At 39.9% G+C, this 15,346-nt stretch overlaps 1 long non-coding RNA gene across 1 annotated transcript in view; it reads left to right on the forward strand.

Moving 5' to 3' along the window:
- Positions 1–2,864: 2,864 nt before the first annotated feature.
- The window catches only part of LOC116069102, a 16,415-nt gene continuing 3,933 nt past the window's right edge, over positions 2,865–15,346 (forward strand). The window contains exons 1-3 of the long non-coding RNA XR_004109836.1: positions 2,865–2,907; positions 4,261–4,367; positions 14,536–14,661. This is a non-coding gene — a long non-coding RNA (uncharacterized LOC116069102). The remainder of the gene's footprint in view (positions 2,908–4,260; positions 4,368–14,535; positions 14,662–15,346) is intronic.

A 15,346-nucleotide genomic window follows, 5' to 3' on the forward strand; every position in this document is an offset into this window, starting at 1 on the left:
CAGCAATCCGCAAGGGAATTCGGGGGCTCCAGACCCACAGGAGAGTTGATGGGCAGAAAGACCTCCGAGTTGAGATCACCAGTGCTAGCACTAGAACAGGAATGTGCCAGTTCTTTTTTTAATATTTCCTGCAACAGAGATAGGCAGATCTTTGTGTTCCAGGCCAGCCAGGTCTACGGAGTAAGTACCATGACAGCCAGGGCTGTACAGAGAAACCCTGTCTCAAAAAACAGAATAATAAAATAATAATTTTAACTATTAGATAATAAGTATTACATTATTAAACAATTTATAAATAATAAGATTAGTAATAACTTTTATTAAATAATGATATAGTTATTATTATTATTAGAATTACAAATAATAATCTTAACCTGGTAATTATTGCTCAAAGCTAACACTAAGAACATAGCATGTGTTGTGGTACATGGTGAAGTCATCTGAAGGCCAGTGTTCTGTGGTGAACAATAGTAAAGAACTGCGCATGCTCACGTAAAACGATCCTGCGTCGTCAGAGCTTCTGGTGCCCTCTGTGAAAGTGAAGTTAGATTATTTGTTCAAGTATGTTGCAAATCCAAGGACATATGTTAGAATAACTGCCATGGCAAGTGTGCAGAGGGGATGGACCAAGAGTGGAAGACTGAAATAGAAGGAAGAGGAAAAAAGGCAAGAGGTTTCAAAGATGTCCTTCACTTATTCCATTCATGCCAATCATAGAATGGGTGGCCTAAATGAAAGGTTACAAGAGACAGGAAGAGGATGAGAAGACTCCATGTGCGGAGAGAAGAGTTCACCTTAAATCCAAAGGTGCTAATTGATTTGAAGTCAGGAGGAAGAAGATTTAAGCTTAAATGTGTAAGTCCCTAACACAATGGATCAGAGCACAAGGAGAAGGCAAAACCAAACAGAAACCCTGACAGACTGTATAGCAGCTAATAGGTGCAATGCACCTGAACAAATGTAACGTTTGCAGCTGAGGACCCTGTAGGAACTGAGGATCCTTAGGAGCTGAGGATCTCTTAAGAGCTCACAAGTTATGTGGGTAATGTATCAGTAATGGTGGATTAGAGAAGAGCCCTAACTAGGAATCAGCTTGATCTAACCAACAATTAGAAGACATGCTGTTTAAAAATGCCCCTGGCCCAGGATACAAAAACATTGTAGCAATCACATAAGAACTAAGGAGGTCAAATATTTTGGTATGGATCTACTAAAATACTTACCAAATCTATACAGAGATAGTCAATCCATTCCTTAAATATTGACAACATGTGACAATCAACAACATTTTAAGCTTATAGGGCAAGAGAAAAAATAGCAACATAATATTGAGGAGAAAAGGTCAAAAGACCAACACTATTCAAAGTCCAGAGGTGAAATGACAGCCATCACTCTATTGGACAAAAAGAAACAGATCATTTCAACCAAATGGAAAGCCCAGAAGTACACAAATATGAAAGATGATCTACAACACAGGAAAGTACCAGAGCAGATAACCCAACAAGAAAGCTTTGCAGATGGCAAAACATGGAGTTTTCATTTGCCATTAAGAAATTCCAAATTAAAATAATGGTGTGAACATTAATTTGGATTAGAAAAAGTATTCAAAGCTCTGACGTTAGTAACTTCTGCTGGAGCTGCTGGCTCTGGAGTCACTTTGGCAGACAACTTTTAGGTCTTACAGAGCTGATCATATTCAAGGCATGTGGCTCATCTTTGTGCACTCAGGGATTTAACTCCACTGACCTGAGAACTTACCTGCAATAGACCATGTGCATGTGTTTATTTACAACAGGGGAAAGCAACACATGGTTCTTTAGGTGGATAGATCAAGAAATCCAAGTGTGTCCAAACAATAGAACCATCTTTTATGTGATACTCCAAAATATGGCATGGAGCCACAAACCATCCTAGATGAAATTTAAATGCTTACTTTTGAAATGAAGAATGGCAGGTTCAGAAAGCAAAATGACATGTGATCTCTATGGTATAGCATATTGACAGTACAAAACGCTAAAGCAACGTTATCAATGGGGGGCTTCCATAGGTCCCGGGGATGCATAGGACAATCATTATTTTTGGTGATGTGGAGCTCTTATCTATTGTGATATGGTAATGATGGGTACATGACATTACACATTTGTCAAGATCAATTGAACTCTACAATCCAGGCAAAGCAATGCATTGCACACAGTTTAAAGACTTGTTTAGGAGTTTGGTGGATGCCAGAACTGTAGGTAGACTATGACAAGATAATATAATTGGATTATAAATTTAAAAAAAGAATGACCTGAAATAATCTTACTGATAAGGAGAAGTGGGGGAAGGTCTTGATCTGAGTACCTGGAGAGGAAGGCAGATTGCAATATTAGGGACAAAAGAGACCCCATAAACTCTGACCTGTTAGTGACCTGCATGCGTCCCAGGGGTCCAGAAATGAACAATTTTAAGACCTTTGAGCATGCGTCCTATTTAAATACACTGTAGCTTTTGGGAGTCAGCCTTGAGAGGGATTTACCTTACCAGGTAAAGGAGGAAGCTACTGTGCACTTGTGGCAATGAGTTAGGGCTGTTGATAGCATCAGTGATACTGCTCAACTTAATGTAAATAAAGAAATTTGCATAGAGAAATGGATGTAGGTGTACTTTTGTAGGAGTTAAGATTCCCATAGCCCACATCTCAGTTCTTGCACTATTTTTCCCAATACAGGGAATGGTACCACCTAGAGAAATAGACAACTTTAGAACTCAGGGAGAAAGTCTTTAAGAAAGCCAGAAGAAACAGTTTGTGTGGATGGAAGGGAAGACAGTGTTCCAAAATACAATGGCCCATTGTGACATGGACATGTTAAATGTACACATCAGCCAGAAGGGAACCACTGGTCAGTAGAACACTTGACAAAGAAGGTAAGGTGGTATTGCTATAACCAAAATATAAGGCATGTCAAATAAATACCTCTGTTAAAGCTGATTGCATCATAAGTTTAAAAAGGGGGGGGGAGGAGGAGATAAAACCAATACCATATAGAGAAGAATTTTGAACTCTATATGTAAATACTCCAGCCTCAGGGGAAGATGTGCTCTCTACTCCCCAAGGGCTGGCTGTGTAGAGTGACTTCCTTCTAAAATACAGTTTGTAAAGGATATGGACATTGGCTTAGCATGTACAGGGCTCTGTGTTGCACTCTCTAACACCCAAATTACACACAAATACATGCATGCACACATACACATACATACAAACATAATTATTAAAATTCATAAGTAATTGCCTTAAGTGTTTAGTTGGGCACATCACAAATTCAACAATAAACTTTACTATTGTCCATGGAGACCAATATATTTAATATAAGATAAATTATTTTATTTTACACCATTTCTATCTTTTCTTCCTTTTTGTCTTTCTCCTCCCGGTCCCTTACTCACCCTTCCAGGGCTTGTGCCTTCCCTTCCATCTTTCTCCCCTCCACCACTTTCCCTCTTTATCCAGCTCATTCTTCTTCCAGTAGTACATCCAACATTATGCTGACAAGCACTCTTCACACGGGTCAAGGGCATCAGCACAATTTACTCTCAGTAACCCTGTGTTCTAAATTTCAGTAACACACCCTGCTTTTCTGTAAGACAAGCACTATTTTTATGTCAGTCTGTCTGTTGGTTGGTTGGTTTTCAAACAAGGAAGCTGAAACAAAGCATGGAAAAACAACTTTGCCAACTCTTCCAGCAAGTGACAGAGGCTACTCCAATGCCTGAAGCTGTCCTGTGGGCATATGAGCTGGCTGAGAGACCAGCTGCACCTCCCACTGAGACACTCGTGTGGGTCCTGTTCCATGTGGTCTGATATTTTCGTTGTGGTGTCCCTGTATCCCTGAGGTATCACTAGGTATGCTTTATCTTATTTTATTTTTATATACTTTTCTTTTTGACCCAGCCCTTTGTTTTTTCTTATATCTATCCATCTCTGGTAGCCTTCTTTCTATTTTTCTATGTCTTCTATTATCTTCCCATGTTTGTTTAACACATATTTTGCCATTATTGTGACTACTTTTTATTTTCATAGCACTTTTTATTATTCACACACACTCTTATATACTTCACACACACACACACACACACACACACACACACACAAACTATAATCTGTACATAAATGAGAATATACAAGATTTACAGTTTTGAGTCTGGGCTACATTGCCTAACACAATAATTTCTAGATTCACCCATTTACCTTTACTATCATAATCCCATGTTTCTTTACAGCTGAATAAATTCCATCATGCATGGGTGCCATACATGTCCAAGCACTTGTTGATGGACATCAAGGCGGGTTCCTTTTCCTTGCGGCAGAGCAGAAATAAACACAATGTGTAAGTATCTCTTTGGCAAGAGGTGAAGTCTTCTGGGTGGCATCACTGACTTACACAGTAGGTGTACTCACCCTTCTAACTGAGGTGAGATGGCATTTTATAGTACCTCCCCTTTGCATTTTCATGATGACTAAGGATCTTCAATGCTGGTAGAAATATTTCTTGGCCGTTTGTGTTTCTTTAATTTTCATTTAATTCTTAGAATGTGTGTGTGTGTGTGGGGGGGTGTGTAACAGAGAGATAGAGATGAAGAGTGAGAATGTGTCTTGCACATATGCAGAAATTATGAGCTTGGTCAAGGTAACACAGATAAAACACAAAAGAGCCAAAATTTCCATTCAGTTCTGACTCACTCCAAAGTTTATGAATCTTACCATGCTTCCTTCTTTAGTCAGGTGCAAACATGTATTCCAAATAGTTGTACATACCTGAGTTCATAGCTGATAGGCCCACAACACAGGGTGAAAGTGATAGGTGTTGTGATAGGTGAAAGAAATCTGTGGAACATTTGGCCCTTTGTGGTAGAAGGTGACCATCCATCAAGGTTTTGGAATTCAGATATTGCACTTCAAGAGATCAAATTTCAAGATTACTTACAAATACTTGACTTTAGATGACTAAGTTATACTAGAGACATTTATAGGATCTGATTCACACACCTCAATTTAAATTCATTATGTGTGATGAGCAATCTACAAACTGTAGCCACCAATCCCCTTCATTGAACAAAGAACTCTGTGTGTGTGTGTGTGTGTGTGTTTAAAAATCTCTGAGTAATTTTCAAGTAGAGAGCTTATTATTATCACCTAGAGTGATCAAAGTGCATAGTAGATCTCCAATAATAAATCTTCCTATACAACCAAATCTTTGTGCATTTTGATACAGGCCATTGTGGGGTTGTCTTTGAGATTAATGGAGCCGTTCTCAGTTTCTTTGTGAGCTTAGCTCAGGAGGTTACAGCGTAGAAAAAGCTGATGGCTACCCAAGTCCTCTGAGCTCGTAACTTCTAGTGGCTTTCAAATTCTTGCCTTACAAATTTGAAGAATGAAATTCATGGACCATAGTGGGAACTTTGGGTATGAGAGCAAAGTTATAACCTGTGAAAATGATGACAAGTTGGAATGTGTAAAAATGTTAAAATTCAGTCTGCAAAAGACACTCTTTCTAAAAGATCTTGTTTTATTTATCTTTATGTGCATGTGAATGAGAATATGTGTATATATCATCTGTGCAGTACAGGTATAAGGCCAGAAAGGCACATAGGATCCCCTAGAATTAGAGTTTCAGATGGATGCTAAGAACCAAACCTAGGTTCTTTGGAAGAATAATTGGTGTTATTCTCTGCTGACCAATCTATCCAACTCTGAGAAGAACTAAGGAGCAAAATGACAAACATTCAGAATAATATTTGCACATCCAATAAAATATCCTCAGAACCCCCAATCCTAACAACAAAAATCAAGTTAACCAAGTAAAAGTGAGCAAATACTGAGCTGATAGCGCACTTAAAAATGTGTAGCAAATGGATGAAGCTTGAAAATACTATATACTGAATGAAGAAGTATCCAGCATAAGTGGATGTATGAAATAAAATAATATTTAATGAACTAGACATGGAAAATACATACCTGTAATCACAGCTCCTTGAAAAACTGAGGTAGCAGGATCGTAAATCGAAGGCCAATCTGAGCTGCCTAGGAAGATCTTGTCTCAAAGAAAAAACAACAAGTTCTGTAGACCAGATGGCTTATGAAAGACTCGCAGGGGAGATGGTATCTCGTTTTGGAGCAGCGTGCTAATTAGTAAGATAAGCAGGGATCTGGGGACCTATGTGATCAACAAGTAGACTCTCAACAAGCAAATCTGGTTGTTTTCGCTCTCCAGGTACATTCAGAAGTCAAAAATGTGTAAGAGGTGAACTCACCTGGAATGTAGTGTTGGGAACTATTTAAGAGGGCATCCATCACTGGCTTTGCCTTGGCTTTATAGCTGCCTGCCTCAGCAGAAAGGCTTGCTCATAGTTGACCACTTCTCCCTGTTGATAAGTAGGTTGCTATCATCAGGCATCAGGATTTTGACAAGACCTAAAGCAAAAGGAACTTTTTAGAACCTGTCCCAGACAGTTTTTCTCTATTATGTCATTGCCCCCAAAAGAAAAATCACTGGCTTGCCTTTGAAACATTTACTTTTGGTAGACACACAGGACTACACCTGCTACCATGTAACACAGCACAGGTGGCGGAAGATATCTGGAGACATCCAGAGACCTGCCTGTTGCCACATGGCTAGGAGGGGGAAGACGTTCATAGACTTTCCCACTGTCATGCCACATGGGCAGGCTGTACACACTTAGAGACCTGCTTGGCACCAGGCTACCAGCACAGAGAAAGATACCCAAAGGTCTGCCAGCTGACACTGAGTGCCATGTCTGGGTGAATGTCCGTGGCTGATATTAACACTAGAGACACCATGGTCTGGGCAGCGACCATGTGGATGCCCACAGGCTGTGCAGAACTGGCCCTGCCCATCACTGGCTGCTACATTCTGGAGAATTGACCCCATCTCTCACCACGAACAGCATTTAGGAGCACGGGTCCTGCACCTGGTCTGGCCTGGGCAGCACAGTAGAGCTGGCTCTGGAGACAAGGGTGCAGATGAACCAGCTCCTAGGGCATGAGAGAAGGACAGCTGACTTTGTCTCCTCTTGATGACAGCACTGGGTGACTTGAGTTGGAGCAGTGCTAGAGAGCTTACCCTGATGGTTCAGAGAAGGGAGAGCTGGCAGGCTGACCAGCTCAGTTAGCATCCAGGTCCAGATCCAGGGCTTTGAGTTGGTCCACCCCAAGGTCTACATGAAAGAGTCAGTCCTGCTAATCCAAAACTGTCACGACACAGGGAAACAACAGGATAACCAGGAGGAGTCCCGAGAAGGATCCAATATTAATAGTGTCACCGAAGCCAGAGACCTTGAACCAGACCAATGGCTCACTGCTATGAGAATTTGCAAGTGAAGATGTGTGCACAGAGGGATGTACTGTGGAACACACACACTGTGACACACTTCAGCATCCAAGACGTTTCCTGTGTTTTGTTTTGTTGTGTTTAATTTTGTTTGCTCTGTGTGTGTGTGCATGCATGCGCATGCCTGTGTGTGTGTGTGTGTGTGTGTGTGTGCGTGTGTGTGTGTATGTATGTGTGTTTAGTGGGTGGTTGTAAGGGTAGGGGGTGGATACCAAGGGATGGGGAGACGGGGTGCACGATATGAAACTCACAAAGAATAAATAAAAATGTTTTAAAAAATTAGAAAAAATGTTTTCACTTCTTTTTGTTAATATAAAACACAGAAGTGTTATTAATAGAAACAAGACTCTTTATATTCAAACCTATTTTATCCCAAATTAAGCTCTATTGTATCTGAAGTAATTGTAATATCCATTTGAACATTAATTTCAACATAAACTGCGTAACACAATATCTGTCAGGGTAAAGAAATATTAGTTGAAGAAGAAAGATGCACAGAGGGCAAGTGGCACATGAAAAGTTGACAAACCACAGCTGGACTCTAGCACAATCCAAGTTAAAGTAAACAAGGACACCCACCTAATCCCCACCAGAAGGACAAAAATAAAAACAAGGAAACAGGAAATCCCAAATCCTGACCACGATACAGAGGAACAAAAATGCCCATCCATGGGTGGTAAGCAGTGCAAATGCTCAGCTGTTTTTGAAGGCAGCGTATAAAGCTGACTAGAGGACAGAGCAATGCCTTATTTGTCCAATTACGCTGCAAAAGCAGGTGCATTCCTATCTGCAGCAGGTACATTGACAATGATCCAACAGAAAGTGACCAGGACTTGTCCAGTGAATGATGAGGAAAGTTGAGGTCAGTAAATGTTGTGTCATTTTCTCTCCTGGTCCTTTGTGGTCTGGGGATTTTCTGAGACAAGAAAAGTTGTAGTAACAACTTACCTTTGTGTTGAGTATCCAAACCATAAAATCTGTTTCTTTAGGAAAAGAAAATGCCTCCTGTTAGCGTATTAAAGATTAATTTAGAAAGATTCTTTTAAAAAGCTATGAATAGTGAAAGATACTGCATGATCATATCTGAAGGTGAATTTAGCACTTTCTTAAGCTGAGCACGATCACCAACTGAAATGGCAGCCTACAGGCACGGTGTGCTAGACTGTTACTCCTTCCTGGTCAGCTCTGACCCTGCTCATGTGCTTCCTCATCAGCTCTGACACTGCTCATGTGCTTTGCAGGACCTTTGCACTCACAACTTGTTTTTCACTTTTAGCTGTCCAGAATCTCTGTCAGCATGAGAAAAAAAACAATCCTTTTCATGGTTCTTCTAAGACTTAATTTTGACCAGTCTATCTAGAGGCTTGCTGTTTGATAAAAGCTCCAGGACACTGTTGGTTACCATTTGGCATTTCATTGTTTAAGTGTCTTTAGTTTGGTACATCTGTGTCAAAGAAAGAGATACCTGCAGCCATCATGAAAGCACTTATGCCCACACTCCAGGTGAGCAGTCGGCACCTGCTTTTATCACTGCTCATTACGAGGTGGTAGTCTCTGCAATATGCTCAGGGTCCCCTCCCTGTTTCTGAAAGGCAAAGGGGTTAGAATACACAATCCTGATTTCTCTTAGTTCCTCTATGGTTACCTTTCCGCTTACCATTGGTTCTCATCCAGGCTTCAATAGAACGGGTGAGAGCAAGTGCACATCATGCATGCGTGCATCCCAAAGTGTTATCTGCTGGTTTGACATCCACATTGAGATAAAGATGAGAACCTTGCCATTAACAAGGATGCTAAACTGAGGTGGCTGGAGCCTTTCATCACTGGCATTTGGCTAGGACATGGGAGCAAGTTTTTGTATGTTGGTTTGTTTGCTTTTGCCTTTGATGAAACTGGGTGTGGAGGTGAGGCGTTCATACACACAACACAGGTGCTTTGAAGTCAGTATTTCCATCCTGCTCGCCGTAATCTCCGTATCATGTCTTAAAATCTTAATCTAACTCCCACTCTGAAGTGGAAGTGAGTTTTTGATTGGTTCATGTGTTTTGTTCCAGGTGACTTCTGAGTCATTTAAGTATTAGCTGTTTCTGACTCAATTATTTTTTCCATGCTGTTCTTACTCCATGAAATCCTTCCTGTTCCACTGAAAATCTGCCCACTCTATAAACAGCAATATTCTTGTTCATTCCCTATGAGTTCTATTTATCCATGTCTCTCTTCTCTGCAACCCCAAAAATCATGGTTCCTTCAGTTTGTAAGGCACAGGAGTGCACCGACACCTTTGAAACAGAATATGTCAAACAAAGTCGAAGGAGTATTTCTGCTTTATTATTTGTCAAACTTTAGTTCCTCTAAGAAGACTCCAAATAAAATTTTCAATGAGTTGGTTGCTTTCCTCCAAAACTCTCCTAGGATAATATTCAGTACTGCATTATGACTGGATATCACTTGGTGAAAGTGACATTGTGACAGCAGTCAGCCTCCAATCCCTGGACAGTACACATGGCTAAAGTTTCCCCTAAGTTCTCTTATCTGTGATTTATAGTGAGGTTTTCTGAAATATTCTATTACTGATTTCTACTTATTCTTAAAATAATCTAAGACCTATGTCAGAATATTTTAAGATTTGCAAACATCTATTTTGTGGCTCAGAATTAGGGCTATCTTGGTGAGTGTTGTGTATAAACTTGGGGTGTTCTGCACCCCGGTGGTGTTAGGCTGCTGGTCTAAGTGGAAGCTAGGAAGAGTTGGGCGATAGTTTGCTCAGTCCTTTCATATACTTCTGTCTTATCCTAAGCCTCTATCTACATTGATTTCCGTCAATTACTGAGAGTGAGACGTTAAGGTTCCTAACTAAAATCGTGGCTTTGTTTGTGTTGTCTTTTGTGGGCCATGTTTTTCACCCCACAGCACACTTTCATGTTATGTTGTCAGGTGCACAAATGTCATGATAGCTGTGCATTCATGATGAACACTTTTTCTGTTTTGTGTGTTCCTTCTTTATTTCTCACAGTATCAGCCTACTTCACTCTCTGTCTTTGTAACATACATGACACACGTTTATATCTTTCTCTTAGCCTATGCCTTTACTATTTATTTATTTTGAAGTATTTGTAGCTCTTTAGACTGCATGCATGCCTACACACCATGTGTGAGCCTTGTACCTGTGGAGGCCAGAAGAGAACATCAGATCCTCCAGAAGTAGAGTTACAGCTGTGAGCCATAATGTTGGTGCTGGGAATTGAACCCAGGTCCTCTGGGAGAATAGCCTGTGCTCCTAACCACTGATTCCTGTTTCCAGCCTCTATTCCTTTATTTTTTTTAACTGCACCACACAGTTGGTGTGTCTAGAAATCTCTTAATTAATCAATGTTTAAACTACTTGCAACTAATGAATGTATTAAAATATATTTAAATCAATGGTTATGCTATGTGTTGTTTTTATCTTGTTTTTAGCTATACAATTTTGAGAAGTACCTAGGCCTCAAATCCATACCTCATCAGAACATTTCTGCCTTGCTTGCAATTTCCTCTGGTCCCTTCTGAGACAACTGGTTTCAGTGTCCCTACCAAGTGACAAGTAATCTGCTTTCTATTATCATGGAATAGCATAGTCTTTTCTAGAACTCCAGTTAAATATAGTTTTTGCCCTGGACTTTTGTCACTTTCAATCCATCTAAATTTCCTTGTTTTGAAACCATCTCAAAGTTACATAAAAAATTGCAAAACCATGCAAAGTAATTTTTTCCTAAACCACGTAAAACAAGTTTCTGAGTGCCTAAGTGTGTATTTCCTACAAAATAAGTTAGTGATGCTCCCAAAGCTACAGAAAGCTCCGCTTTCTATAAACATTCATTTTCTTACATATATATGGAGCAGCACTGTCAAGATGATAAAAGTGACATCCACATTGGATCTACTTACTCACGATATCCAAACTGGATATGGACTAGCTGCCTCTTTATATGGAATGCAGAATCAGAGTTTAACCTGTGGCTTTGTTCTCTACAACTCTTACAGATCTGAAGATTACAGAAGTAAAGCATGTCACTTTGTAGTGTGCCCCTTGAGTACATTCTTCAAGACCTGACTCAAGTTGTGTTTTGTTAACAGTCTAAACACTGATACTGTATTCTCTTCCTGACTTATGGCATGGGTGTACATCGTAAGGTTAACTTTCTTAACCTGGCATATACCAGGTTTTCCACCAATGACTCTTTATGACTAATAAGAATTGTTTGGGGCTGCAGTAGGCCAGGGGGTAAGTTTCCTTTGCAATTGTGCAAGTATTCCATTCCTCAATAAACATTCAATTTGTTTATTCACTCACTTATCTACACTTACATAAATTATAGCTTTATGGACTATTCATTGGCTCATTATTACTGCCTTTATCTTAATGTCCAATTGTTCCTGTTTCTCAATGGCAGCCTTTTCAACTTGATCTCTTAGTCATTTTCACTGCTCAGACACAATATCCCTCACGGTATAGCAAAAGTCCCAGGCAGCATATTTTATCTCACTTAGCCAAGCTGACCAGCTTTCCTGGACCACCAGTTTATGTTGCATAGACATAGTCATTAGAAGCTAAGATCTGGGTGCTATTTGTGTTCTCTGATACCGAGATCATCTTTTTTCCAAGTTTCTCTTCATGGATGAAGCAGGAATACACATCTGTGAACACAGGCCCTGACCTGGATCGTTTCAATTTTTATCCAGGTGTTTATGATTATCCACATATTATGGTAAGTTGCTGTGTTCTGCTTCAACCTGAAAGTGTGAGTCTTAAACTCAGTGTCTTGGTTACCATGCCAACAGCAACTAATCCCTTCTCTTCTCTCTGAGTCTATTTACTTACTCAACCAAGCCTGTTTTTTGTAACTAATGTCTCCTCATGGGACGCTGGTCATCCAAAAGGATGTGCATCTCACTTTTCTCATGTTCTGAACCAAGTGAGATTGAACCACTTAAGGAATCCTTCTTTATCCAGGTTAGTCCCTGATACCATGCAACAAAGCATGGCCCCACTAATAAAACTTGGCTACTCTGTCTTGGTTCTCCCGCTGCATGTATGCTCCAGAAGTGGTACAAGGGTAGAATTCTACAGCTGGCCTCATGAGGATATCCTTCATATAGTGATAGACTTCTAGTGCCTGTACCGCAAGCATTGTCAACATTACAGGAATCTCATTTGAGTACCACCATCATATATCAGGTTATCTCCCAAGGTAGACTTCTTCCACACCCTATTTGGGCTTAAAAATCTCAATTTAGACAGTTATCATGTGAGCATGTCTTCTTCACCCTACTGTGCTGTGATGCTCTGGTTTGGACCTGATCCATGGATCTGCTGGTTGTCATTCTCACCCTTCTTGGGTTTTCATAGTCTGTACCAGACATGATTACTATTCAGTGCATACATGATTTTTAATTGTTGTTGGGAACAAGTACTTTATAGCACTTTATAGAGACATTACTCTTAACACTGCTTGGTTGATGACATCTTATTCAAGAACATTCCAAATAATGGATGGTCCCTTAGCTCTGCTGGTCCTCTGAGATGTTGATACACACATATTATTCACAGCTTTCCAATTCTGTTTAGGCCTCAATAATACATGCCAAACTGGCCCTCCACTGTGATAGCTGTTTCCCCTCATAGACTTCTTAGAACCAGGTAATATACCTCACCTGAATGGGCTACTTCCTGAAATCTTTTGTATTTAATATAGATGTCTAGCCATGGTCTTACACAAATACCTACTTTGCTATACCAGTGGCCTGAGACTTACAATGGGGCCGTCACAATAAGGAAGCATTCATACTTCCCTCAGCTCTGGGTTCTGGCACAGCTGAATGGGTACCATCCAATACCCATTTAAGGTTTAAGGTTTAATTGACTTAAAATAGCACTTCAATAGGCTTTATAACAATTTAATTTATAAGACAGTAGTGTGCACTAATCAGTCCTTTCAGTATACTGTAAACACATAGACATACTCATGAATACCCCAAAATAATAATCTTAGTGTACAATAAAAAGAAAAAAAAGAAATGACCATATATTGTCCTAATTATTCTATCAACAAACTGAGTTTTATCCCATGCTGTCTGATGCACAGAGTGACCAATTAACAACTGATGGAATCAACTATCATGACAATTACATTAACCGAGTTAATAAATTTGCAGTTCTGTCTTTGGAAAGAACAAGGTTAACTCTTTTACTTTTACTTTTCTGTCTGTTAGTCTATTTGGGAAGAACCTTCTCTTCCATACAGTGTTCATATCAGGGACTGGTTCTTTCCTTTATCGGCATAGGAATAATCCACCTTCCCATGTCTGGATTCTGTCCTTATATATCAGACAAGGCTATAGGGGAGGAAGGGCTTGGTACATTCATGTGTTCTGTTGCCTGGAACTTTACACCTGAACCAGAGTCCTTTGACCTATGAGGCTCATTGAGAAGCTCCTCAGTGGATGGGCCTGACCAATGGTACCTACAAAGACCATTGTTTGGATTCTGTTCTCATTCTTTGTGTGGAGAGTTTCATTTGTTTTCCTTTAGATCTCAGTTGCTGAACCTTGAAAATAGAGTACGCAGCCAGGGTGGTGGTGGCACACACCTTTAATCCCAGCACTTGGTAGGAAGACGTAGGCTGATTTCTGAGTTCAAGGCCAGCCTGATCTACAGAGTGAGTTCCAGGACAGCCAGGGCTACACAGAGAAACCCTGTCTCAAAAAAAACAAAAACAACAACAACAACAAAAAGAAAATAGAGTAGCCAATTGTTGAACCTCTAAGGTCTCAGGTCCCATTGGTGCCTATGAAACTACTGCAGATGTTGGAAATTGATCCAAAAAAAAAAATTGACCTGGAAGAATTCATCCTTTTGGGGATAAGGAACCAGTTATTGAATTTCCTGAAAGCCTTAGTTAGCTTATTGAGAAATAGGGAAGGATTGTCTTTTCTTCATTATGTGTCCTTTCTGATCTTGTCATACTTAGCAGATTTGATAAATACTTTTTCTGCAATGAGGGTTTCTACCATATCAAGAACCAGCCTCAGCTTGGAGAAGGGTTCTGAGAGAAGGATTTTTTTTTTTTATTACATGAGAGTTATATTTTATTATGACTTTATTTTGCAGGTTGAAAAATGCCTCATTGGATGTAAAACATATGCTTAAAAATGAAACGGAGTCAGATATCACTGCTGATCTCAGAAAGAAGCTCCATCGGGCTAAGAAGAAATGACAACTAAGTACAATCCAGAGGTAGAATTTATTTTCCTCCCATGTAATATAAAAAGTTGAGTTTCTGCCACGTGTAGTGGCACACACTTAGTTCCAGCTCTTGGGGGGGCAGAAGCAGGTGAATTTCTGACTTGAGGCCAACCTGATCTACAGAGTGAGTTCCAGGACAGCCAGGGCTACACAGAGAAACCCTGTCTTGAATTCTGCCCTTCCAAAAATGTTGAATTTCCTGCCGTTTTTGGTTTTATTTCATATTAGAAACAACATTTAACCTTGGTCACTACATCATTCTTAGCTTCAAAGGAAATTGCAATAAAGAAAACACTTTTATACAGCCGAATTGTATAGGGATATTTAAGTTGAACTTTAGTCAATTGTATTTATTTGTATGCTGTCTTAAATGTATTTTAAGTAGTTAGTTAAAACATTTTACTCTTTTTTTGTGTGTGAGAGAGTACATGTGTCATAGTCCTCATGTGAAGGGTAGAGGGTAACTTGTGGCACCTTGTTTGGCTGAGTAGATTATGTCAACTTGATACAAGCTAGAGTTATTTGAGAGTTAGAAAATGCCTCTGTAAGATCTGGCTACAGAACATTTTCTTTTTTTCTTCAATTTATCTGAATTTATTAACATTTAAAAACATATTTTAGCCGGGCGGTGGTGGCGCACGCCTTTAATCCCAGTACTTGGGAGGCAGAGGCAGGC

This window comes from Mastomys coucha, unplaced genomic scaffold, assembly GCF_008632895.1.
Source record: "Mastomys coucha isolate ucsf_1 unplaced genomic scaffold, UCSF_Mcou_1 pScaffold22, whole genome shotgun sequence".
Taxonomy (NCBI): domain Eukaryota; kingdom Metazoa; phylum Chordata; class Mammalia; order Rodentia; family Muridae; genus Mastomys; species Mastomys coucha.